Source organism: Osmia bicornis, chromosome 6, assembly GCF_907164935.1.
Source record: "Osmia bicornis bicornis chromosome 6, iOsmBic2.1, whole genome shotgun sequence".
NCBI classification, from domain to species: domain Eukaryota; kingdom Metazoa; phylum Arthropoda; class Insecta; order Hymenoptera; family Megachilidae; genus Osmia; species Osmia bicornis.
In genome coordinates this window covers 8220916-8247954 of record NC_060221.1, presented here as the reverse complement: position 1 = coordinate 8247954, position 27039 = coordinate 8220916, and the positions used below count along the sequence as shown (strand labels likewise).

Below are 27039 nucleotides of genomic sequence, written 5' to 3'. Positions count from 1 at the left end.
TTTCAATTTTGGAGGTCAAAATGAAATAAAACGATTTATGCATCCCCGTATGCACTGGCTGGAACTGCTCATCGGTTCTCTATCAGACTACAGGTGTGCACTTCGTTATAAAAAAAAAGATTAGGACAGAATCGCGGTATTGATGTTCGACGTGCAAACGAATTTTTAATGTAGTATATGTTTATGTTAAGTGAATGAGTAAATATTAATAAACAATAAAGCTCTCTTTTTGACGACTATACCCATCATCGCTTGATTCTCGCACACACATAGGTGCGCGCTCTGATTTTTGGTTTAATATAGTGAATTGCTAAGGCGTACCAATTATCAACGAGGTAATCGAAGCTCTTTGAACGCAAAGTTCTGCACTTTGCACGTTCAAGCACTATTAAATCCATGGTTTGCGGTACAGGGTAAGATAGTGTCAATTTGATAATTGCCAACAAGACGGATGGAATGTTGAATTCCAGTAGTTCCCGCGACTTTTGTTAACGGTAGATTAACTTGTTATGGAACCGTACGAAACTCTCGTCGAAGTTCCAAGGCAGACAGCAAATAGAGAGTACAAAGTTTCAGTCAAGTGACTGATACAGCCGGTCAGAAGCTTCAGCGACGAACAATACGAGTAATTTTCCCCGTACTTCATCGATCCAGAGAGCGAAGTTTCAGTTCGTTAATTGTTAACACCTCGTTCATTCGTTAAAATTTGCATAATTTGCTTACGGAGACTTCAAGGTTTAAAAGTGAATTATTACTCACAGTGAATAACATCGCCGAAACGTTTCTGAAGTCGTTGAACTTCGTCCCTGGTATCGTTTAAGTTAGCAATTAACTTCAATCTGTAAATGAATAAAATATATTCCTTTTAATATCTTCAATTTATCCAAACACAATGGAAAAACGTACGAAAGTTTTGTTAGGTAAGTCACGTATCATACTAGGTAATATAAAATAAAAATAAAATTGCACAACATAAACCATACTCTCGTAAGTTGCTTCAACACCTCCCGCCCGTAGGAAGGACGATATTTTGAAGGGACGCGCTTCACAAGTACAAAATATACGTTCCGCCCTGTTCGCTCGGAATTGCTATTTGCCCCAGCGATTCCGTGGAAATTCGCAATCCAATAAAGTCCTGCTCCGGAACTTTTCCCAGCAGAAGTCCTTAAAAGGAGCTCGTTAACGTCGTTCGCCGTCATAACGACCGCGTGTCCACTTGGACGCTGCCTTCTCCTCGCCACTCGTCCTTTCACCAACACGTACCCGGAAACCCTTCCTCCGCCATCGTCGTCGGAAATTGTCGATCGATCGTCGAGTACGCGACCTCGAAGATAGTTAACCCTTTGGCGTATAATACACCCCGGGTGTAATAATAAAACTTATAATCTGTTGCACGTGTACGTTGAATAACGCGTAACGTTATAATTAACAACCTTGTTAGCACTTTTGTTTTTCGGTAACTTAAGATGTGCTTCGTTTTTTCTTTTACGAGTAAGATGAAAAAAAATTCTGTTTCACGATGAAACACAAAGTCTCGATTTGCCGGTCGTAGGAGAGCAAAGGAGGACAACAGTTTCGTGTTACAACGAGGCGAAGCTTTTTCCGCAAATCTTACGTCACCGTGATCACCGTGTAAGATTCGCAGAAGAAGAGGTGGCCCATTTGGTATTCAAGCTGGTCGTGTCCCGTCAAAAGCAAAAAGCTCGTCCCGCTATCACAGGAATCTCGTTGATATTCTCCTGTATTTTCCTCCGGGGCTATTTTCCCCTCAGGGCACTATTTACATAGCAGACGCTCGCCGGTGCAACGGTCATTATAAAAAGGATCCCGACCGATTAAAATACAAAGCGCGACACTCGGGAAAGAAGTTCCGCGCCGGGTTTTAATAAATTCACGGAATTAAGAAGGATACGGATGGTTAGCTGAAATTATTCCTTAAATTATTCCTCGATCTATAAATCGTCCGCTCGAAATATCGAAACTGTTTCTCGAATTTTACGGCCTCGATCGTTCGCGATACGCGGAAGATTTGTTTTCTAATAAAAATTCATAGAGAATCAGAAAGGCGTCTAATTTAACGCGAACTAGATAACCGATAGATTCACCGCGATAAAACGAATCATTGTGCCGGTAAAAGTGACAAAGTAAAAATTGCTTCTACGTATATCACAATTATCTTTCATCTGAATACAAATCTCCGTTTCAACTGCAACGCGGACCGTTCGTGATCGTAAAACGTCCCAGGGAAGCCGCGTTATTTCAAGCGGACCTAAAATTTTGACAACGTTCCCGGGAACACGGCGCATATTCCTGTTTCACGGTGAATTACGCCGATCGAATTAATGGACCGCGAACGAGGCGATTTCGTTTTGCCAGCCGTCTCCGACGAAATTATGCGCGCATTAGCAAATGAGGCACTATTACACACGGCGGTACGGACGAAAGTTTCCGCGACGAGGGAAATTATGCGTCGAGAAAACTGTTGGCGGAATTGTTGGCGGTCGTCGTAAAACCCCGTTAATCATAGGACGCTTTGTTCGTCCGGTTGCACGCGTTTTCAAGCACCTCGTTCGACGGAAGTTTCGGCCCGCGACGCCCCGCGTCGCGGTTCCGCTCGCCTCCGCGTGAAACGCGATGAAATACGCGCGCAATCAGAAGTCGCGCAGACGGGCCGAGTAATTGGACCGTGTGACCCGCTCCCTGTGTTATATTACACTGTATAGACGGAAATTATGTCGCGTAATGCGACGTTACGTCGCGAAATACTGCGACCCACTTCGCTCGTTCGTTATAAACTCTGATCCTTCCATCCAACTCCTATTAACTACCCCTGTCCCGAGTGGAACATAGATTTTTCGCCTTCGGTACCATTGGATGCATAGAACCATTAAATTTAAACATTTTTTCCTAAAACCATGTCTGACTATAGATACCAAGGATTCGTCCGGAAGGTCGGCGACGCACGGTACTAGGGGTTGTTATTTCTTCCCATTTCTTCTCAGTGTTGGGAAGAAGTTTAACTTTACAAAATGAAGTCAAAATGAATTTATTATACAAAAGTCATCATGCATGTGTTGAAAGGCATTCACAAGCTCTCTGTCTATGTGTTTATATTTCACAATTAGTTTAACACTTTGTGAAAAAAAATTAATTAGTGGCGATCTATATATGCAAGAACTGTCAGGTTCACCTTCGCACAGGGTGTTTTTCAAAATTTCATGAGTGGTGCCATCAACTTTGGTCAGTTTTTTCATATAATCAATAATGTTGTACATGTGATCGAAAAAATAAAAATTTTTTATTTTTCTACCAGGAAACTCCCAGCGCAACATGTGTGGTGCAAATGACAACACATACTGCTAGTTTTTAATATTTATAATGTTATTTCAATTATTTTAAAGTGAAATTGATGACAAAATACCATATTTCTTCACAATTTCTATTTTTTGGAAGAAATGCGTTAAAGAAAAGAATCAAGCTCATCTTCAAAGATGTTAAATTTACGTTCGTAACAACGGAAAGGATGTTAAGATACATTGCAGCCATTTCGAGTATAAGGAGTTATGTTGAGAGTGTTAAGTAAAGCCAGGTTTATGATCCCATTTTTAAGGAAAACAAGTTTGGAGTAAATGATTACTTTATGACTGAGAGAGGAACAACCTTAATAAACATTTCTCCTGTTTAGTGTAATTATAAAATTTTCAGGGAACGAAGAGACGAATCGTCCTTCAGGAGGAATCATAATCCTTCAAACCAGAAAAAACGAGGGACAAAAGAAGCAGCGAGATCAACAGGAGGGAAAATAGCGTCGAGGATGAAGGAAACGGATGAAAAGACGTGGAGTACGACTGTTTGAATTCTCGATTGCTGGTTTCTGGATCAAGATGAAGAAATCGGCTCGGGGCGAACTAGCTGCAGGAATCGAGATTCATCTGCTTCCGGTAACATTGTTCTCGTCGCGAGATGGTTGGATAAGGATCGATTTCAAGAGCAAGCGAGGACCGGAAATGAGGGAGAACCGGGTGTTCCGAAAGCCATGGGAAACTTGCCCGATAATTGACCCGAAGTCGTGGAAAATTCGTGCGGCGATCATCGTTTCCGATTCTATAACAGGTGTCGACCGTAGCCTCTTTCTTCTACCCGGTAAAAATTTCAATTCCCCATTGTTCGAATCGGGAATTCGATTTTACTCGCTGTTCCGTCCAATTACTCGCCGTCGTCCTACGATTCTCTTGCATTTAATTATTTCTTTCCCGCGCCGTTTCACCGCGACGACGTTAAACTTTCACGAGGCGCTCTTCTTTTTTTTTTTTTTAGCTCGAGCTTGCAGCACTTTGCACCGACGCGCTACAGGTGCGAGTGCTTGAATGGAACGCGCGGCCACTTCCGGCTCCTTGTGTTTCTTTAATGAAAACGGATATCGATCTCGCCGCTTCGAACACTGGATTCATCGTTCTCAAACGATTCGAGTGTGAATTGCGGCTGATGCTGCGTCTAATTAATGGTTGACACGAATAAGAAACCGTGAATTTTGTAAAATAAAACTTTATAAATACGGAAGTTAATTTAGGAAATCTTTACAGATAAAATAATTGACTGGGTTATTGATCTAACGCTTTTTATTATCATTTTCAATTGCTTGCGTAACTTTAATAAAGTTTCGAATTTCCTAATTGTCCCGTCAGGATAATTAAAATACTTCGATCAAGGACCGTCAGAATAATAACCGCGGAACGTCAAGGTACAAGTTGAAGAATAGCGATCGTTTTAAATAAACCGAGGATTCTTCAGCGTTCGTTAAATCGTCTGTCGCGAGACGCTTTAAAAACCTTACCATTTGTAACGTCACGACGAAGACGGTCTTCCCGGTAACGAGAAAAGACGCCTCGTAAGAAAGACATTCGAGATGTCTCGCGATTAATTCGAAAGGTTCGCGAAAAAAGAAACACGCTGAACCCTTCGCCATTCTATTCTTCGTTTCCTCTTAATGCTCTCTTTAAAGCGACGCCGTTCGTGTCGCGACGAGGCGACGATTATCGAGAACGAGCTATTTATCGAAATTCGGTTCGTCGCGTCGATGGGAAGCATAATTGCACTCGCGAAGGTTAATTTTATGGCAGATTGAAAATGGTCGTTGAAAGGGAACAAAGTTGCTAATTGACTCCTACGACGTGTTAATACTCCTAAAACGAGACACTTACAAACTTAATTCAAATTCAGATTCTTATAGCCTAAATATTGGTAACTAATATAGTAGATAATAATAGTAGCAGTTGATGAATTTAATTTGTCCTATAATAGCAAAAGAAAATAAATATAGAACGCAACATTTATTATCAAAAAACTAGATTAAATTGAACAATAAATTAAAAATATTACTCCTAATTTTTATTTTGAGTGTTCAGATAGACTTTTCAATAATTTCGTTACTGCATTTTAAACTTGCAGGTAGGATCCCTTGGTTGCGAAACTTTGCTTTCCCTATTTGCGTGAGCTTAAAATCTGGATCAAGAACTAACAAGAACTGAACAATCGCAACTCGATCTTCGCTTGAAAACTTTCTTTTTTTCACCTTACTTTTACAATGGATTGATATTCAACTGAAATAAAACAATCGATTTCGATCAGCGGATGAAATTAGAAAAATAGTTATAATTTGTAATAATTAGGGTAGCCTAATAATTGAAAGGCTTCGCAATTTTGCGCTACAACATAATTTACAGCTGCATTCGCCAATAATTTCCGTTTAAATATCCACTTGTTACTATTATTATGGGTAGAGGGAGTATTAAAGAATACAAGGTTGTCTACTGTTAGAAATATAAATAATAAGAAAAGAAAAATTCTAATTCGTTTCAATGCCGATTCTCGAAATAGTAACGCTGCAAAGAATCACGGACGACTGACAAGCAATTTGAAAGTCGAGAAAACCGATTCCAGATTCTGGAAGAACAATCCTGTTGCTGTTCTTTCACGAAACTCTTCGTTCATGCACGAGTTCGCGCGGCGACAAACAAAGTCGATAGCTCATTAGATTCCAGAACGAGCAGAAGAAATCCTCTTCGAGAACGTGACCACGGCCAAACCTCTGTCTTTCATTCTAATTTCGAATCAGACAGTCTCCACGGCTTCCCGTTTTTCCCGTGTCGCTCACTTTTTATCGCTCGAATCGAACGTTTCGTTCAACGCGCGAATGTCGATGAGCTTATCCCACTTCCTACGTCTCCTTGTTTTTCCAGTCACCTTTTGAAAATTCCATCCCAGTCCGTCGACTTTCCTCCTTCTTACGAACGTGCAATTAGTCGCAAATAAAAGAAACACTGAACACGATTGATTCTAATTCAAGAAAGCTCTGATAGAATAAATTGATGGAAGCTGCTTTGCTTTTACTTTTGTTATATTTCTGAAAATGTAACTATAAGGCAAAGAGCAACGAAAGGTAATGATCGAGAGGGATGAAGCGTTATTGTCGAAAGTGGGCCTTGTGGGGTTCAAGCCTCAGCTTATACCGGCGGTGTTAAAGGGCGCAAATTGCGCTAAAAATAAATCCATCCCCCAAATGGCGCCGGGTATGGATAAACTGTTCACTCATCGGGACTTGCCAATCATCGTTTGCGGGTAAGGAAGACCCGACACTTGACTCGTTGTCGGCGTAAGAAATGTTGATATAGGGACGAAAAAGCTAACGTGAGTGGGTTAGCGACTACACCCACCAGGCGCCTTGCGCCCATTCGAGAGGGATGAAGCGTTATGTCGCGAGGTCGAAGAAGAAAATCACGGGAATCGCAGGCGAAGAATCCTCGAATCCTCTCGAGGAACGTTTCTTCTCCGCCAGTAGGAAACGTTGAAACGCTTGAGCCGTGGAGATTAAACGTCCTTCCGCTACTGTAACGGGGTACTTAGATCGTAGGAGAGATCTCGAGGCTATTTCAACGCTCCCAGCGTTCGATTTCAACGGTGATTTTCGAAAAATAATTTTTAACAGAAAATACAATCGGTTTCGAGGTGCGTTAAAAAGTATAAAATAATTTATATTTTAATTAATAATTTATAATTTAAGTATCGAACTTAAAAAATTTGATTTGATTAAAAAATTTCACGAGAACGTTTGCTGAAACGAAACTCTGCATTCGCTTCCATTTAATTTCCTATTTGTTTCAAACGACAAACAATTTTTGTAGGTGAATTTTTACTTTCAATGAACGCCGGTATCGTTGCGAACAAAAGATTCAGTGGCACAAAAGTGAAAGAAAAATCGGATCGAGCAAGAGGAGAAGACAATGTACTCTTAAGCATTAGAAGAAAAGTATAATGAGTACCCATTCTGGACCGATTCCCCGGGAGGAGAAATTAAACGAACAAAACTTCACGGAATTCGTTCGCCGCCTGGATGAACTTCGTTTAAGTTAGAATCTACAATTCAGTTGAAAAGTTCGAGGAGAATCGCGGCAATGTTTGATCCGAAAATCGACAGCTGTACAAATTGCAAAGGATGAAAGGTTTCGTGTTCCCTGCTGATCTGCAAATTTAATTTCGAAATCGGTGGAATCGATTTCCTCCGAGCAAATTGCAGAATACTTGGACGACAGAATTGAAGATTTTTTGACAGTCTAATAAAATGAATAAAGGTTAAACATTCCGAAGTTATGATAAAAAATGTAAAAGAAGCAGTTTTTACTTAGGAATTATGCCGGCTTGTATTTGAAGATATAGACGACGATACGTTGGCTCAACCGGAAGTCTCTCTCTTCCCATTATTTCTACGTCGAGTTCGACTCGCGATGGTCGAATTAATTATCGAAGATGTTAGCCAAAGCTGGCGAAGCAATTTTCCCCGGAAACGGGCGTCCCTGGGCAAACGCCTGTCCTACTCGCCCCGTGTATCGATCATATGCCGAATATTCGATATCGGTGCAATATTTCGTAATGGATATTCAATATTTACGATAGTGGACAAACGAATGCAGTCGGCAAAGAGCACCGCTCCAGGCTCTTTCGGGGATAGGGCAAAAATTCACGAATGAAGTTCGTCAAATATGTGCCGCAAAGGGGTGCAAACTATCGAACTGACTTTGCCTCGAGGGCACTCGATCCCACCAGCTGAAAGAAGTCGATGATGAAGAGGAGTCCGCTCTCGTCGAGCGTGTGGACTTTTTCGTCTACAAAACGGGAACCTGGTTCATTTTTATCAAAATAATTTTTCCATCCCTAATGCTTTTTTGATAATTCAATTTAATACCAAAGACCACTGAATTTTTTCGTGTTAACAAGAGAACCCTTATGTACGACGAATGGCGCCTGTAGAAATTACCCTTTGATTTAAATGAGTAAATTAACCGACTTTGGTAATGATTCACAGAGATTCTATTGCGCGAATATGTTTTATTTGAACGTTTGTAATATGGAAGGTCGACTAAGGTATGACATAAACACACTCAAAGGGGTGAAAAGAGCATTTATGGTGGACAATGTGCGAAAGATACCCCCACAAAGCTCTAATAAAATTTTCACGCGTCTCGTTAAAATATTCCAAACGATTAACCTTTGAGTACCCGCGCAATTTGTGTAGCCAGAATTGGACGCATTCGTCTGAAAGGTCAACTGAAAAAGGGAAAAAAATTGTGCTTTTTCATTTCAATTTGCTAAAGTGCAAATCAGTGCTATAGATTTAGAAATAATTCGATTAATTCCTGAATCGCTATCAAAATTTAAATTGACAGTAATTATTTATCTGATCCCTCTGCAGTCAAAATTATTAGATGAAGTGACAAGATTAGATACATTATTTAAGTTTCAGGTAACTCGATCGCTCAATGCATGATCCACTTTTTCTAATTAAAAGAACACGCTTTTAACTTTCGTATAGCGCATCGGATCGACCGTCGACCCTCTGATTCGTCGTATTTTTCGTTTCACCGATGTAGTTGGAGCTAGTTAGCCGACTAGTTAGACTCAGCTCAGTCCGGTTAATTTGTCATCGGATAGAAGCAACGAATTTCGAGTTGGCTCACGGATAGGCAAAGTTGCTACGCTAACCTGACTGAACATTCTACAAACTTGACCGCGCTAGTGCAGCTACCTTCGCACACGCGTACAAACGTGCATAAGTACACATTCATGTATGATACACGTGTTCGCGATGCTGGAAGGCGGCCGGCAATGGTACAATGCGTTTGAACCCCGTACGAGATCCGAGCAGTCGAACAAGCAGCCAAGGGAATGGAAACGAACCCTCTCGGTGGGGGATGACGGCCGATGGTGGTGGAACGTTTCGCTGCGCAACAATGCTTTGCGGCAACAATGCGCAAACAAATGATTCCGCTGTACCGAGCGTAATTACTAGAGGCACACGGTCCCTTTTTCCCTCTTTCTCCACTCTCCACCATCCTGCTACACTCTGTGTACACTTCGTTCCTCCCTTTCGTGTCGCTTGTTCATCTTTCCATTCGCGTTTACACTGGCCCTCTGCCACCCACCCATCGCTACCCCTCCCACCACCATCGCCGCTATTCGCCCCATTCTCATTCCTCTGATTGCTAAATCAACGCACTTCCGCAACCACGATTGATCCGCTCCTCTGTAACCCCCCTCCAACACCCGTCGCGGATCACGATGCCGATTGGAACGATTCGAAAAGAGAGCGGAGCACCAATCGAGCGCGGTCTTTTTGCAGGAATTTTCTTTGTACCAGGATGGAGAGGCTGGCCCAGAGCAAACAGAGTTCGATGCTCAGCGACTTTCGACCATTCGGGGGTTGTTGGTTCTCGTCGAGCACCGCTAATTCATCCACTGCCACGGTCAATATTTTTGTTCCCGTCTCGTGGATCCCGTGATTCACGCTGCTTTCGAAGCTTCTTTGGGATAGAAAAGGGATTTTCAAGCTTGAAAGGCGATTGCTCGGTTAGTCCCGATAGAAGTCAGCATACATTTCCACGAAAGTTCTTCAATAATTTCTATAATTTCAAATAAGAAATTGCTCAATTCCGTCGTTTTGACGGGTTCGAAATAATTTTAATTGAAGAATATTCCCGTAACCAAAGGGGTTAATCTCGCTGTTTTTCCAGAAATAATTTCAGAAGCATTTCTTTAAGACATCAACACCAGACAGCTTTAAAAATGCCATTACGTAGGGAGACAGAATTAATTTTCAGACAGATTGAAGAGCTTCCTCCTACGGATACTGCAAACTTCTATTTCGTCGTTTCGCCCGAAGATCCCATTGCCGTCAGCAATCTCATTTGCTTGATGGTACGGAACAAAGTGACTGCTTGCCGTGGTACGTCGCGTTCCAGCGCGAAAATGCTTCATATTTAGGAGCACTCTAGATCGTTCGGTGTATATTGAAGACATCTTGCATCTTTGTCCTCGTAATCTTCCGCGTGCGGGTCTCGCACGACTTTCACCGGGTGTACATGATTAATCGGATCCATCAAACCCATCTATCGTTTCGTCCATCCCTTACAATTCAACATTTGGATTTGGAAAGACGCTCTATTTTGAAATATTCACGGTATTATGTATACTATATTTATTTTTTGAAAAGTAGTATTAGTATTGTTGGATGCCGGCAGAAAAATTATGGTGTTTCGACTCAGGAACCGTCCCCTAAAACTCGTCAGTGGGGCTGACGTGGACGGTCCCTGCCCCAGGGTGTCCCAGCTTAAGTGTTATAATTCCGTTATTCCGTAACTATTAATGATACAAAAAATTATTGATATGAGAATTTCACGGCAAAAGGGAGCCTATGTTTTAGCCGAAGTGAGAAATCTATTGCATTATTAGTTTAAGGGATATGATGGTCAAGTTTTGTTTCTTAAATGGAACCATATATTTTTTTTCAGATAAGTAATAGTGCTTCTTAAGACTAATTCATTAAGCTTTAATGTATCAAGACAAGGCCCGTGATGGAGCGAGAAAGGATGGAGTTACTCGTGCGACAACTTGCGACCATCACAGGAAAAAGAGACTCAGGCGCTGGGGCGCCATGTTCCGCTCATAACCTCCAGAATAATTAACGAATAGAACACAGCGTATTACAAGTAGCCAAGCGGAAGAGATCTTATTACATCGAGGTTCTAACACTTCTGACCACAAAATTAGCCTAATCACCTTCTAAGGGAAGCGTTTCTAACAAGGATAATTAGGAGTCTGGGAATTAGAGGCTCAGGCGCTGGGCGCCATGCTTATAAACCCCCACAGTATCAAAGTTATGAAGAGTACAAACACATCTGAATCTTCGGTTTCTTTGAAGAAACAAATTGTATCAAAAAGCTTAGAACGCGTAGAGTGTACACGGGTAACCCGCTCGAGGGTTTCTCGAACACGAACAGCACGTCTCAGCACGAACAGCAATTCTCAGCGAGGTTCCAGTAATCCTTCAGTCAGTAGCTGACTTCCGCAAGCCGGTTGCTCGCACCAGCTTCCAGAACCCTTACAAAATACGAGGGTGTTCTGGCCGAGGCACTCGAATAGTGACTCTCGATTCGGACCGAGGGGTTAGAAGCTCGTAATGGAGGCGAGGCGAACGAAAGAGCTCACGGGGGACGATATAACTGGTAAGAGATGGTTTAATAACGGCGCAACTCTCGTACACACGGTTCGCAAGTGAATCAGAGGGGGGGTTTTAGTGGATAGCGATGGCTAGAGGCGTCTTTGCAATAAATTCATAGCTTTGCTGCACTACACTTTAAAAAGACAACCTTCATTTTAACCCTATTATGTCCTATATCCTATAATTACCAAGTTGTAATAACTGAACCTTGCAAGAAATCATTTCCCTCGATGGAAGTTATTATAATTCGGTTATTAAAACGTTACTCGAAGGAAGCAATTAAATAAACTACGAAGAAAGTTCATAAACCTTCTCGAATTTGGTAAAATGCAGAAAGGTTAAAACTTGAAGTTCTCCACGAGTTTTCTACTATTTTGAAACTTTCCAAAATTGTTCGAAAACTTGTCCCATGAAGTTCCCATCGCTACTCTAGCGCAGGTTTCTATGTTCCTGCAGTGGCCAGGACACGGTCGGGAGTAAGGGTGAGATCGAGCAGGGCAGGGACACACAGACTTCCCTGGGACGTCTGACACCGGAGCAATATTGAAGCAATAATCTTGGCTTCCTTCCTCTTTCTCGTCGCGTCGCCTATCCACGCTTTGCTACACGAAGATATTAAACTCACCTGTTCGCTGTGTGCGCGTGGAGGGTTGGTATCGTCGACCTTCATCCCCTGGTTGCGGGCCGCGCGGCTAAATAGCCCCGGGGGAGGATATCGGCCTGGTCGCAGCCGCGTCTGAAATCGATGAATAATAAAATCAGACACACGGAAACAGCAGCCGTCGGGATTCATCTTCGAGAAAGGGACCGGAACTTGTTTGCCCCCGCGTTATTTCCGTTTCTCGCGGACTCCTCGCGTGTTTGCCGAGGGAACGAACGGCTCGAGAAACGGTCGAATCGTGTTCCAAAGGGGCGAACAAATTGGAGCTGTTAAGATTCTACGAGCAGAACTCGCGTGACTCTATTTGTTTGCAATTCCCACTCGACAATCGAATTTCTATGCAGAGGGTAAAGGTTGACGGAAGGAGCACTGCGCGGGCAACGCTAGAGAATCCAATAGTATGGAATAATACGGAGAAAAGATACGGGACACTTAAGAAAAGTATTCCGCATCGGTCGAACTTTCTTATATGAGAATGGCAAAACACAGTAGAAAACATCCAAGAAAAAAGGACACCGAGTGGAATAAAAGATACACAGGGAAAAAGATCGAACAGTCTTCTGCAAGATGTTGGAATGCAAAGAACGAAAATCTTTGGAATACGAAAATTCATTCGAGTACGGATTTGCAGAAGCTGACACTAACATACCGAATTCAAAGTATCGAGAAATGTTATTTCATCTATACGTGTTGCGTGAAACTTTCAACAAATTTTATTTCATTTTATTTTGATGGAATATTTCGAAGCATACATATACAGTGAGAATCAAAAGTGAGTAGACATTGTTCAAAATAGAATACCTCAGTTAAAATTGGACTAAATAACTTGAGGTTTTTTGAGAAGCTATAAAAATTAATTCACTAAAACATGTATTTTTATCGTTTTAAAGAATTACAATTTATTGAAATCGTAAAGAAAAATAGTGAATGGTAATTTTTCAACTTACATATTTACATATTTTAGTGAATTAATTTTTATAGCTATTCAAAAAACCTCAAGTTATTTAGTCCAATTTTAACCAAAGTATTCTATTTTGAACAGCGTCTACTCACTTTTGACTCTTACTGTAAATACCGTTTACTAGCTTTCCCTAAGGGCAGAAGTCCAATACCAGTATTATACATAGTCACTGAATTTCCCAGATCAAATACAGCTTCTATTTTACTTTCTTGACTATGTTCTCTTTGCCTGACCTCTGACTGACTGATTTATTACTTGTTTGATCATGGACGTTTCGTATTAAAAGTTGCCAGTCTGACTACTGACGGTTTTCATGAATTTATACTACTTGCCTGACCATCCACCGACATATACTACTAGCACAAACCAGTTGCTCAGCGATTGAATTAATACATCACGGATCGAATGCGTCTATAATAAGTAAATAATTAAATACATAATAAATGCATCGAAAATCTAATAATTCTGTATTTTGCTGGAAATCTGTGAATATTTCGAAACGAAGCGTTTCATAGTTACAGCTCGCAGCTTTGGAACACGAGAGAAGCAACAGGCCAAGCTCGTAATAATTCAACAACGAAGGAGGATGATTTCTTAAACGCGCGCGTCGACGTAACCGCGAGGGAATTGTAAAAGGTGGTCGCGTGAGGGTGTTCTGACCTGTTATTCCCTGCTTTTTCAGCTCGATGACGCGATTTCACCAGTCGACAGAGCCTCGAAAGCACCCGCTTTCGGCACCGAGCACCTCTCGCGTTAACAAGAAGCACGAGACGAAACAAGACGAAAATAATCGAGCGATCGCGTCCGGAAACGTTGGAATTGGATGTTCGAATCCCGTTCGTTGCTCGCGGCGTTTCGCTTTTTCGAAGCCGTAAGACTCTTTCCACGAGACCCGTTCCCATCGGTCGATACGCGTTTTACGTACCTTCTCGTCGCGTTCTATTATTCAACTACCATTGTCTGCGATTCAGCCGAGGCTCAAACGCGACGCAGAAACTTTGCTCCGCTGTCAGATACGATATTTTCCAATGCGTACTGTGTTCCCTCTTTTTTCTCTTTCCAAAGCGGAAATGCTTGGATTGCAGTGTATTATGTTCTTTTAAGTTCATCCTCTTTAAACTTCCATCCTATTGCGACGCGAGTTTTATAGTAACCGGGGAAAAGTTCAGAATTCGTACAATACTATGTTACGCTTAGATATTTACAACTCCATTAATTTCTCTTTTAAAAAACATTCCTTTCCTTAATATTACCAGAGTGCAAAGCAGAGAGGCGTTGGCTACACAACGGAGCGGGAATTTCAGGCCAGCCACCAGGCAGGATCTCTCATTGAAAATTTACGCGTCGGGGTAAATGATCTTCGTAGAGGATCGCTGAAAATTCATGGCATCGATATTCGCGGTTTTGCATGCGGATGCTGTAGCATTTGGCCGTGGGGATGGTACTCGAGTATCGCGATTTCCCACGACGCGACGCGACGGTTCGAGAGGAGGCGGTGCAACGATTTTCGAAAATTATTTGCGGCGAAGACGGCCAACAGCGGGGGCCAAAAATTGCACGCCATTGAAGCAGTGACTAGACGAGCGAACAACGTCTGTTATCGTATGCACGGCTGCGAAACGCAGCGCTCTTCTATCCCCTTTCGGGTTAGCAACTTTATTCGGCCTTAAATTCTCAGCCCACTTGGCTACGGCTTGTATATAAGAGCAAGTAGTGCCAACTGCGGCCAAATTTCCCGCCCACAGGCCGCGACAATGTGCATGGAAATGCGGATGCGCCGCGATGCTGCCTAATCACCAACTGGCTGGCTCGGGTTGCTTCAAGACTTCCTCGATATTTCGCCGTCCCACCCCTTTCTGCAACCAGCCACGCGGTTTCCAACCCCTCGCTTCAGACATTCTACCGCTTTCGGGGTGTCTGCATGCGGTAATTGTCATTTCAGGATGAGTGTATGCAGCTGCAGATTGCGAGAACTTTGTTTGTAAGCTTCCTTATATTTGTGTTTAGGAAAATGTACATACGTGTACGAGTTGTCGTACGCGCATCTGTGAATACCACGAGGTATTTAGTACCTTAACGAGCAATATTTTTTCTGATAATTCTTCACAAAAATAAAATAAATTTCTATTTTCTACACACTTTTGATTCACGAAAGCTCTACCTTATTTCTTAGAAAACAGAGCTCCTCTCGAGTTATTCCTCTCATTTTCCCAAATGAGGCAATACAGCAGTTTCCTTGCTTCCCCGGAAAACAATTTCGCAAACAACACTCTAATAATCATTCTTCCCTAGAAAATCCACCTTGAAAGCAGCTTTCCATTTTCACACTCGACCTAAAAGGATTTCTACTCCAGACGATAGAATAATTTTTTCTTAAGAGCAACAGTAGTTTCAGTAATTCAAAAACAAGCTTATCTTCAATATTTAAATGAAACATTGCAGACTTTGCAGAAATGAATTACGGATATAGTGTATAATCGTCCATCGCCTTTGGACATCTGACGACATCAGTAACGTTATCGATGCACTCAGCGATGCGGCCCGGAATTTTCGAACGTCTTCGACGGTCCATTATCGTGTCACGTTTGGCCGCGAGGCGTCTATTCGATTGCTCGTAGGAAATTCCGACGACCCAGAATCCAACGCGACTCGCATGACCCATATGCCTTGTGGAAAGGATTTTCAGGAATGTGTGAGTGATCACCGTACGCTGGAGGGAGTTTCACGGCAATATATATTGGAAACGACTACCCTGATTTCCACTATGTCATCGAGATTACCCTATCCACTTTTATGCCGTCTCGCACCCAGGAATGTCGATTTTCATTTACACATTCCTCATTTCAGCCGCGAAAAATTTCACTCCCCGTTTACTCAAAACGCGTTTCACTCCTCCTCTACACGGTGCCTGTTTCCTTTTATTCATCCGTAAAATGGCTAGTAAAAAATATAAAAGCACCCTTTTCGAAGAATTTCGCGCATGTCGGGTCTGTAGGAGTATCGGAATTCGATGGGGAAGTTTTTGAACTACTTTCGAAGATATTCGGGATTTTCTATTGGGCACGTATCGATTTAATCGTGTTAAAAGTTTTCCACCTTTTTGCTTTTGTTTTTAGTTAGCAAGAGAGTGGTATTTGAATTGGAGTGGTTTAGATATAGAATATTTAAAGCATACACAATTTTCAATCATGTAATATAATATGATCTATAATCATTTTAATTAAATTGAAAGAAAATATAATATAATATATCGTTAAAATCTTAAGAATTCTTAAATATTTTTATTTTATTTTATTTTAATAGTCGGGACAAATCCCATTAGTATATACAAATATAAAATAAAAAATAAAAAAATATATACGATATAAAGTTTCTTAATTTATAATAAACCAAAGGTGTATTTAGAACTTCCATCTAGGCCAGTGTGAAAATTACCACACCTGGTACCTCGCGTTATACCAATCATTATCGAAGATACGATCGCAAAAACTTGAAAATGATTTCCTTCCTCGTTTAATCATTCGATCGCGTTAAGTTTACTTTTGCGAAACTTGTCGAGAAATGCATTAAAAGCGTACCACGTTTACCTACACGAATCCTCTAGCCAGGTTTCTCATAGCCCCGGATCCGCGAAGCGAAAAACGGCGAATGCAATTTTTAATAAACGAAACGACACCGCGGAAATAGCAACGCGTCATCGAGTCTGCGAACTATCGACGGCCATTATCGTTAACACGTCCGCGCGCAGCATCGGCGACGATTCGATTACTCGTGGGAAATTTCGTCGACCCAGAAATCTTATCGACGCGGTTCGCGCGACCTCGATGCACGGGAAGAAGAAGGTAGCGGGAAATTGTGCGAGCGATCACCGGGGCTGCCGCAAGAATATATGGAACTGGTTACCGTGATTTCCCACGTGTCACCAGGCCTCACAAGCTTTCTCTCCCCGTGTCAGCCGGAATTTCGAATTCGATTCCAGCCCATCTTCGACTGGAGCTGTGTAACGCGCGTACGGAAAAAGATGCGGAAAAGACGAATCGAGGGGGATGTCTCGAGCCACTGGATATCGCGGGAATTCTCCCTGACGTTTCCTCGATGATCTTCGACCGAGAAAGAGCTTTACCAGAATCTACCAGGGTTTATAACACGATCCTATATCGAGATACTAGTATTTCGTGAAATCGTGGTTGAAAATGAAAAAAGGATATAAATTAAGTAACGAAACACTGAGATTCGAAAGTTTTCATTCGTTCCAAGAAAATTTTATAACAGTTTCGTGATCGATTTTAGAATCGCGTGGCAATCGTAGGGTAGCGGAAAACCTCGTCCAAATTCAAGCAACTCGTACAGGGTCGGCTGTAATCTGGTTGCATATAACCGCACGAACCAGCGGGGGTTGCACGGGGAAATGGGTGATGAATCAAGAGGGATGGGGGTGGTAACTACAACATAATTCAAAATCTCATTAGAACGCTGCCGTGAAGTACAATTTTTTGCCCATTACACCGGTTTCCAAGCACGTAAGAAGGACGCCGTTTTTCGACTGAAAAAGGGTCGCTTCCGGTCTCGCCGCGATGCATCCTTCCTGTCCCGGACGAGGTAAATCAGGCTGCTGTATCGAGACACTTTCGTCCGGCTGATGCCCTCCGTTCTGCACGTATTCAACATCCGTTTGCTGAAATTATAAGGGAACGATGCACGGAAGAGCATCGTCGGGAAGCAAAAAGTAAAAGGTGATTCGGGTCGGCTATTATGAAAATGCTTCCCAAAGCGCCGTTTTATCCTTGGCTATGTGTCATATTTTCACTTGGGCGAGACAGGAATTTCTTTTGGACTTTGCGACGATACGATTTGCATAACCGTTACCGTTAAAACAATTTCTATACGATTAAAAAATTAACATCCATTATGATTCAAAACATCTTCATCCCCCTTTTCGTTCCCGATATAAAAAGCTTGGAATTATTCCGCTGCTTATTAATATCCTGAAGGTGTCGGTAGCGAAATTAATTTCACGAGCGAGAGGGTCCGGGCATCGATCAAATTCGCCCTCGAAAACACCGTACAGCCGTTTTCCGAACGCGGCCGCGATAGATTCCTCTAATTAATTTAACTTTCACAGTTTTCCGAGCTCGGGATAAAAGGAGGTGGAGCGGCAAGCCAGTAAGGAAGTTTGCCTGTCGATTTACGATGCCGTGTTCCCCCCGTCACTGAACGTAGGAACGGGGTGGTTCGATCGCGGCCAACTTCAGCGTTTCTTATTCCAAGCCCTTCCACCGATCTCCATCCTCGACCCTCTTATCCATAGGGGAGGACAGCGCGGGCCAGGATATTCCAAACAGGAGTTCAGACAACTTTTGGCCGCATTGTTGTGGCGGCCAGGACGTACAACTTGGCAACAACCCCTGAAAGGGGCGTTCGATCGCCGGCTCGAAGAAAGCTACGAGTGCGTAAGGGTGGTTTCACAACCGGCGTCGACAGTGTCTCTCAGTCGAGTGGAATAAATTTTCAAAAGAGTTAGAAATTGAACAAAAGTGTCATAAAATAAAATAAAATGTTCTGAATGAAGTTCATATTCCTGAATTAAATATATGCAATTTTATGCATCAATGCATAATTATAATTCTTTCTTCAAAATAAAATCCTAACAATTTTTTACGTACTAATAGATGTAATTTTAATTTTCTTTAAAACATTTTTTCTCATCTTTAATCCTTTCAAAAATACAATTTGTCCGAAGTGCATTGCATGATGCATCCTCGGTATGCATGCAAGCGTCGGTGCATCGTTCTCGAGAAGAAGGCGAGGGAGTGAAATTGGCGGCAACTTTCGAGCTTCATTCCCTACCCCTGGAGGGGCGGAAAACAAAGGGCGGCTAGAAGACGCCGAGGCTGAAGGAGGAACCGAAAGGGCGTTATTCGAGAACGATAAAGCGAGGGTTGATTTATCGGTACAGCGTGTTTGTTGGCTTCGCGAGCAGCTATACCAGCACCGCTACCCCTGGGAATTTCGCGCAATTATTAGGAACTTTGTTCTTTTAGCGCCGTGGGAGAATTTGGTGAGTCGGCTGGATTCTTTGTTGCATAAGATTCGAGGGGTTGCCGAAGAACCCTCGGAAATGTCTGCGCGAATAAAGCTGGTATAAAGTTAACTAATCATGAGTAATGGGAAAACTGATTTCAGTTTTATGCGAAACGACAACGGTACGTGTGAAACAATGGTCTTATCTTCGAGTAAACGTGCATGCAAGAAAGAATTATAGGACACGATAACGGTAACTCGTTTTGCTTCGAGGAATAAAGAGAGACTTTTAGGTGAACGATAGAATCAACATGCTTAAAACTTAATTGGTACGGAAAGCTGATGGATAAGAAATTATTGTGAGTTTCATAATCGATGAAAAGTAAGTTGTTTAAAACTTAGAAGTACGCAAGGGTGTAATAATGAATAAAAATTCATCGACGACAGAAAGTTATGAAATAAAATTAAAAATAACGAGGGGGTGAAATTCGAACACCGATCCAACGTGTCTCGAGGCGATTAAATTAGACGAAAGGACCATTAAAAAAGTATGCGGTAATCCAATAATAAATTTGAACGGTAACTACCCCTGAAATAAAAAAAGAACGAGGAAAATTAACGCGAACCGTACGAACGCTCTCCTTGCCGGGAGCGTCTTTAACGCGCATTACTTCCCGTAAGTTACAGCGCGATAAATTTCGTTGTCGCGGTGAAAAAAAAAGAATTTTACCAAGCGTTTCGAAAGAATTACCAGGACCCTAAATCATACCACTAAAGCGAATAGGAAAGAACTTCAAGAGCGAACCAGCCCCGCAATCATCGCGAAACACGATTGTCGAAGAGGGTTGCAAAAACATCGCGTACAATACGTCAGACAGTTCATTTTCTACCGTGATATTTATCCTCTTAAACATTTTTTAATACCTTGACAAATCAGTACAGACACTTGAGATGTTTTCTCATTATTCGAAGCAGAGAAAGCTGAATTGAAATTTTCAGAGATGAATATAACTGAACTCTCTCTACTGTGTCAAATTAGATTTGTCTTGCCAGTGTTCAGATGGCATTTTACAATTGCTTACATTGCGAATAATGTATCCTGAAAAGTTATTATATTTTTGAAACTACAGTGGGTGATCAAATTATTAGAACCATGATATGAAAAATGGGTTTTTCGTGTTTGCGTAGAAATAGAACCATAATTTTAAGGCTTTTACATTGTGTAACTTTTAATCAATAATTCTCCACTATTAATATACACAAAGATACTTATAAAAATTATATTTACACATATATGTCAGTATTTCGTAACGCCGCCTTTTGTTGCAATTACTGTCTTTATTTCTAGCCCATACTTCTATCAAACGTTCAATCAATTGACATTTATTACTAATAATAAATATTCCCACAAATTTTCGATGGGGTTGAGGTCCGAAGAATTTCTAGGCCAGTCAATTCGGCCAGTAACTCGGTTCTCATTTAAGAATTAATGATATTTATTTAAAACCATCAATTTATGCGAGTGGCTCTAATAATTTGATCACCCATTGAAAAAAATGTGAAAGTTTCTAAGTGAAAATGTTCAATATATCCTATTTAAAATATTATTTATTTTCTCGATCATCATCGTCCAAAGATGACGAAGAATCAACAATTTTATGCTAACGAGAACACGACGACGATACGAACTCGTCCAGCCGAGAAGCTGAAAGCTCGTTACACGCATGGATTACGATCTTCGCGTAAAATCAGGAGTTCGTTTTGTCGAAGGGTGGTGCAACGTTCCGCGAAGCGATGGCAGTCCAAGCACGATGAAGAACTGACAGAGATGGAGTTGAATTCGAAGCGAAGAAAACGAGCTTGTTCTCTCGTGATGCGTTTAAGAGAAGCGAGGAAAGCGAGGAAAGTAGCTCGTGAAGATGAATGAAAGAGGCACGCACGTTTTACCATCTCTCTTCTATCTTTTCTTCCTTCTGCTCGTCTTCTCAGGAGCGTAGATAAGCGTTTCGTTAATTGCACCACTATTTACGCCGCTCTCTTCGTCGAGTCTTCATTACATCGCGCACCGTCTCGTTAATTAATTCCCGGGTGAACGAACTCACCCCCCGCCGATGTTAATGCTCTTCGTAGAGATGCTTGTTTTCCATATTATTCTGTTTCGAGAATTTCGCTTTGGCTAATTATGGCAGCATCGATCGGTCCATACCGTTTGGACAGTAATCAGCTTGATTACTCGAAGAGAACGACAAATAATTAGAATTGTCAATTTTAATAAAAATTATTCAGCAGATCTGGGGATTGAAAACATTTCTAGGAAGATTATTTAAAATTCTCTACTTAAATTAAGGTTTAAAATAATTCTCAGAATATATTGGACACACGATTGTCGATAAATTTCATACTCTATGAAAAGATTCTGTTACGTCAGTGAATACAGGATAAGCGAAGGAAATAAAATTAATTAAATTAACCGAGCGATTTTTAGAAAATAGAGATGGAACGAAACGTCGTAACCAGGACGGGAATCAAAAGGAGGGTGTCTGTCCCCAGGGATGATGACATGCATCGCGGGAACCTTCTTTGCCGTACGGCCTCTATTTATCCTTCTTCGCCAACATGCCAGCATCCCGATGCTGTATTTGAAATTTTTGCTAGCGACTGGACAGGTTCGCTCCACCCTTCAAACATCCCCGAGAAACTCTTTTTATCGAAGAGCAACTCTTCAACCCCCGTACGCTAGAAAAGCAAGCTGATCCGGAGGAAACGTCGGACGTTTTTGCTTAACAAATAATGCACTGTTCCGTAAAGCTGGATGCTTAAAATATAAATAAAAGAAGAGTCGCTACGTCCTGGCTGCTCGAACAACAGTAGTCAAACTCCAGAAAGATGTCGCGAGCTTGTTGCGCGGGATTTGTTGAAGGATCTTATCAATTTGTTATGAAGCATACTTTATTGTCTTCGGAAGGATTCATTTATCTGTTGCATACGATATTTTATTTATTTCAGTTTTAGCTACGGTGTATTATTAATAAATCATGAAAAGATTCTATTGTTTTTATAGAATGTTATTTTATAATAAAACTTGTTTAGAATTCTTTAGAAAAGGGAGTAATTTTGCACCCATTCATTTCCATGAATTTATCACAATTGCCAGGATAATAAATCAAATAGAAGGAATACCCTCTTTCGTTATTAACCGTCTTTCGGATCACATTTCCGATTCATCGGTAATAAAGGTATCAAAAACGTTCGAATAAACCGAAAGACCCTCTATATTCTCCTTTCTCGCCTAACCCTCACAATTATTAATCCATCAATCTTCAAGCAACTCGTGGGAATGGTTCGCGTTTAACCAGCAGGCTATATCTGGTGTTCCGTGTAACGAGCGTTTAAGAAACGCTCGATTTTTCAAGTCTACCACCGACTTATCTATTCGTACCTCCTCGGCTTTCCACTTGCCTGCATATTTGAAAAATGTTCCCCCGTATAAAATGGATCGGGCAAAACACCGGCCGGCACGCGTCGAAGAATAATGGCGAGCCGTCACAATACACCGCAACCCGTTACTACGATATCGATGAAACTCGACGGCGTATCAAGTATTCAGCTTTTTATTAACGCCGGACCGATTCAAAGCCTTCGAAGAGCACCTGAAAATCGACCAGTTCCATTACAATGGATTGATTTTAAAACTAGTTGCGTTTCGAGTAGACACAAGATGGATTTTCAACGAAAAGTGGAAGTTGTGCTTGAATATGATTTAAGAAATGATTCATTTCTTTCGTTTATAATAATCGAAACAGGGTAGAAAGTAATTCGTTATACGAAAAAATTGTTCATTCTATAAAAAATAACGATGGCTTCGTTGAGAAATAGGATTTACGAAGAATAAGTTCATTTTGAATATCATCGAGCTTTGCAAGTATCTCTCCGCTAAAAACCATGATTATCTCACCAGCGAACAATACCGGGAAATAAATCCCTTGGAAAGCAGCGTTTCCCGATAACAGCAACGCAAATACTCGCCGCTATGGTTACACCAGAAAGGAAAGAGGAAAAACAGTGAAAAAAATAGTGGAATCGAACGATACTCTCGCATCCGGGCCACCGAAAACCGATATAGAGGCAGTTGCGGTTGCTGGCAAGTTTGCATCCACAAATGAGAAAACCTTGGTATTGAAATCGAATATCCTCTCCTCTGATTTCATATCATTTACTATTCAATTACAAAAAAGAATAAATTCCGCTTGCAATATAAAAATTCCAAATATTGTAGTACAATTTCGAAGAGACACTCCCTTAAATTTAAAGGTTAATTTCAAGCCAATGTGCAACGAATCAGTTCCAAGCAAACTGCATACATTTAAAAAATCCCTCATAATTTGAAATGTCGATAACAAATGGGATCACTTATATTATCGTAAAGCACCGACCGTGAAACGTTTTATCCGTTGTTCAAGCCGATAATCCGTATTGAGATCCGAGTCGCGGAATTCGTTGATAATACTACAAGCGAAGAGAATCGAGCGACTGTAAAACCGAACGAATGCAAATCAGTATGGAGAAACTAAAACCGAACGAATTCCTCCCTGCAGGTTTGTTGACTATCGAGGGGCACTTTTAATTCAACGAAACCCCGCACGATCCACCGAGTGCTTTACTTTAGGGATCTATCGCTTCCCGCGTGAGGGAAGAGGGATGAAGATAGAAACAGAGGATCGGAAGAGGGTTGCAAAATGAAGAGAAAGAAACGGAGAAACTAAACTCGTGTGCCGTTCACGGCACATCCTGCATTTTACGACCGCTCTTTGCGTCCAGCATGGGATATTTTATTGCTCCGATCCTCTCTCTTGTCCCAGACACGTTACCATTCACTTTCTTTCTCCCACTTTCGGTCTGTGCAACGGTGACTCTTGATTGGGTGCACATTCGCCTGAATTCGTCTCTCTCTCTAATCGTATTATGGTAATTCCGCCATCGCACTGTGCATCTTCCGGTTAAGCACCGACGCGACCACTCAGTGTCCTGCGAATTTTAATATCACTTCCGGTTCCACTTCGTTACTCGCGACTTTCCATGGGGAAATATTTGAACCAAAAGCGATTACGCGTGCTATTCGTTAGCGTTTGTTATCGTCAGAAAGTAATTAACCGAGTGCGTAATTTTGCAAGATGAAAATTTTCTATTTTTAAGAGAGATCTTTTTTATTAACACGTGAAATCGTTGTTACATTTGATTCGATCGAAACGTCGAGGTTGCGGTGTGCAATTTTTCGTTTCGACAGCAATGACAGCAATGATTCGATCGATAAATGATAATAACCCGAGCAGTCGCGACACGACCGCAATGAAATGCAATTTCTCGTTGACGTTATCGTCATGAATTTATCCTGACACCTGTTTAACCCAGATTTCAGATCTCGCGGGATCCTCCATCGATGGCGTGCTTGAATCTTTCCGGTTCGAAGTGGAAAGAGAAACGAGAACACCGAATATTTTCACGATGAAGAGAAGAAATATTTTATTTTCATTTTTAAACAATCAACGGAATTAAACAGTCAGCGAGGATAAAATCTCTTTCAATTTTTACCATCGCAAAACAGTAAAGAAAATCTGAAAAATATACGAACCAACATTACCAACTCAGAATTTTGTTAAGCCAATTCCATTGGCGGATCTCTCGGAAGCATCGTCTCCCGAGCAAACTTTCCGGGACGGTAACTTCCGGAGAGCTCTTCGAGCGAAGGTCAAACCTAATCTCGGCCGGTGTTCATCGAGAAGGCACAGGTTCGATACACAAGCAACAATCTCGTCACGGGTCGATCCTGCAGCCACCGTGTCGCTTTTCGAAGCAAGATGAGGTCATCTCTGTGAATATTCATGAAGGTGTTTCCCTCTGTGCAAAGGAAACGAACGAACGAACCGGAAGAGAAGAAAACCACGGAACAAAAGCGATGTATAGAAACGAATATTTCTATGTAAAAATAGAGATCACCTGATCGATTTCAACCGCTCTTTACAATGCAGCGTACGATTTTTATTCCTTTTTTTTCTCTCTCGTTGCTTACTTTGTGTTGAAAAATATATTCGCAACAGGCAAGAGAGGTCTCTGGTGGAGCGTTGTGAAAGAGAAAAGTTGGTTGATTTTTTCCCCTGACCGGGGTAGGATGAAAATTGAAGCTGGCAGGAGGACAGGCAACGTGAAATCCGCAAAGCTGACGCGAGTTGGTGGCACGTGGTGCCGCGAAAGGAAGGAAGGAAGGAAGGAAACAGGCAGACGAAGGTAAGGACGATAACAGGGCGGACGAGCAACGAGCGGGGAGAACAATAAGCGTGAAAGCACGCCGGGAACACGGCCAAAAGGTAAAAATGTCGGCCGACAGCAGCTAACGCTGGGAAACAGCTTTTTTCCTCCCGAGCTTCTGTTGCTCGCCCTATCGTGCTCGCGTACACGGTGCACGGGTCGATGGACCGTTTCTTTTTTTCTTGTCCCCCTATGTTTTTTTTTTCTTTTTTTCGTTACTCGGAAAATCAAGGGACATCGGCAGGAAGGAGAGGAAGGGGTGTTCTGAAAGCGTGGAACCCCACGGTGAGCTTCGGAAATACCGGTTGATTCGAGTGTTGTTGCACGCTGGCGAACGACGGTTTGATGCGAGTTAAAGGGAACGTTCCGATCCGGCAGGACGGATATTGCGGGACGCCGGAGTGCCGGGAAGCTGTATTTGATGTGCAGGACGTTCAATCATTGAATTCTTCGAAATACATTTGATTTCAAATAAAGAGCTGGAAGCGTACACCGCCCCAGGCTTGAGCAAATTTAATTTGAAATAAAAACAAAGTAATCGTTTCGAATATTCCATCATTTTTAATTCGAACTTCGTGAAATCCTGCTGTCGCGGTTTGCGTAATTCGACAGCTGAACGTCGATAGCTAAAATTTGTTTTGATCTATCACGGATTTACCGTGTTCCATAGTGGTTCTATATTACTTCGACGTGCGGATTAACGATACGCGCATGTATTTTGCAATTAACAAGTAATTTCTGACGAGCTATGAACACATCGAAACGAAAGGATTAATAAACACGAATGCGAGAGATGAATGAAATTCCCATTAAGGGTTGAAAGCGTACAACATTCAGGAAACAAGATAGAAATCGATGTTTAGCGAAGAACGAGCAATTCAGTAGAAAGTACTCGCGCAGATCAGACACCGTCTGACCGTATTCGCGGTTGTGCTACTGAAACAGGAACAGACAGCGCTGGACAGACAAAAGCGAACCACATAAATTCCAACCAAATCTCTCTAAAACACATTCAACTCTAGTACCGTGGTATTTATACTCGAATCGAAATTTTCTTGAAAGATTCAACCGAACATTAATCCACGAGTTTATCAACAAAAAATTCGATAGTCACGGCCGATTAGAATATGCTGGTTAGGAAAAATTCCATGCATTTTCAAGCAAGCTATCAACGAGGAAAACAGGGGTTATAGTTTCACGTGTTTCTTTCTGGGAAAAAAGTTCCTTTTAAAAAAAAAAGGCCATCCGTAAGCTGTAAAGCGTACCTTCCCAGCAGATGAACGTCACAAATGGCGGCTCGACATCTGTAAAATCAGCAGACAGACTTGGTCTCTCGTCAAACGTACCTGTCGTTCGATTTTACACCTCGAACGCGAGTCGAAACGTAATTCCCCTTCGTTTTATTGCCACGTTGATCGACGAGCATCCACCAGCTTCCCACCTCGGAGATACGAATCGTAAAATCGCGACGGAATGCAGTTTGTTCATTTTAATTAAACGAGAAAATTAATGGAAAAAACTTTCGCGGAGAGTAATTTTTAA

At 41.7% G+C, this 27039-nt stretch overlaps 1 protein-coding gene across 1 annotated transcript in view; it reads right to left on the bottom strand.

The window, feature by feature from the left end:
- LOC114874895 (bifunctional heparan sulfate N-deacetylase/N-sulfotransferase) overlaps positions 1 to 27039 on the bottom strand; it is a 241748-nt gene that overhangs the window by 152603 nt on the left and 62106 nt on the right. Inside the window, exons 3-4 of the mRNA XM_029184617.2 lie at positions 12177 to 12287; positions 760 to 839 (exon numbers count right to left, since the gene is read on the bottom strand). The gene's annotated coding sequence lies outside the window, so the exon portion shown is untranslated. The remainder of the gene's footprint in view (positions 1 to 759; positions 840 to 12176; positions 12288 to 27039) is intronic.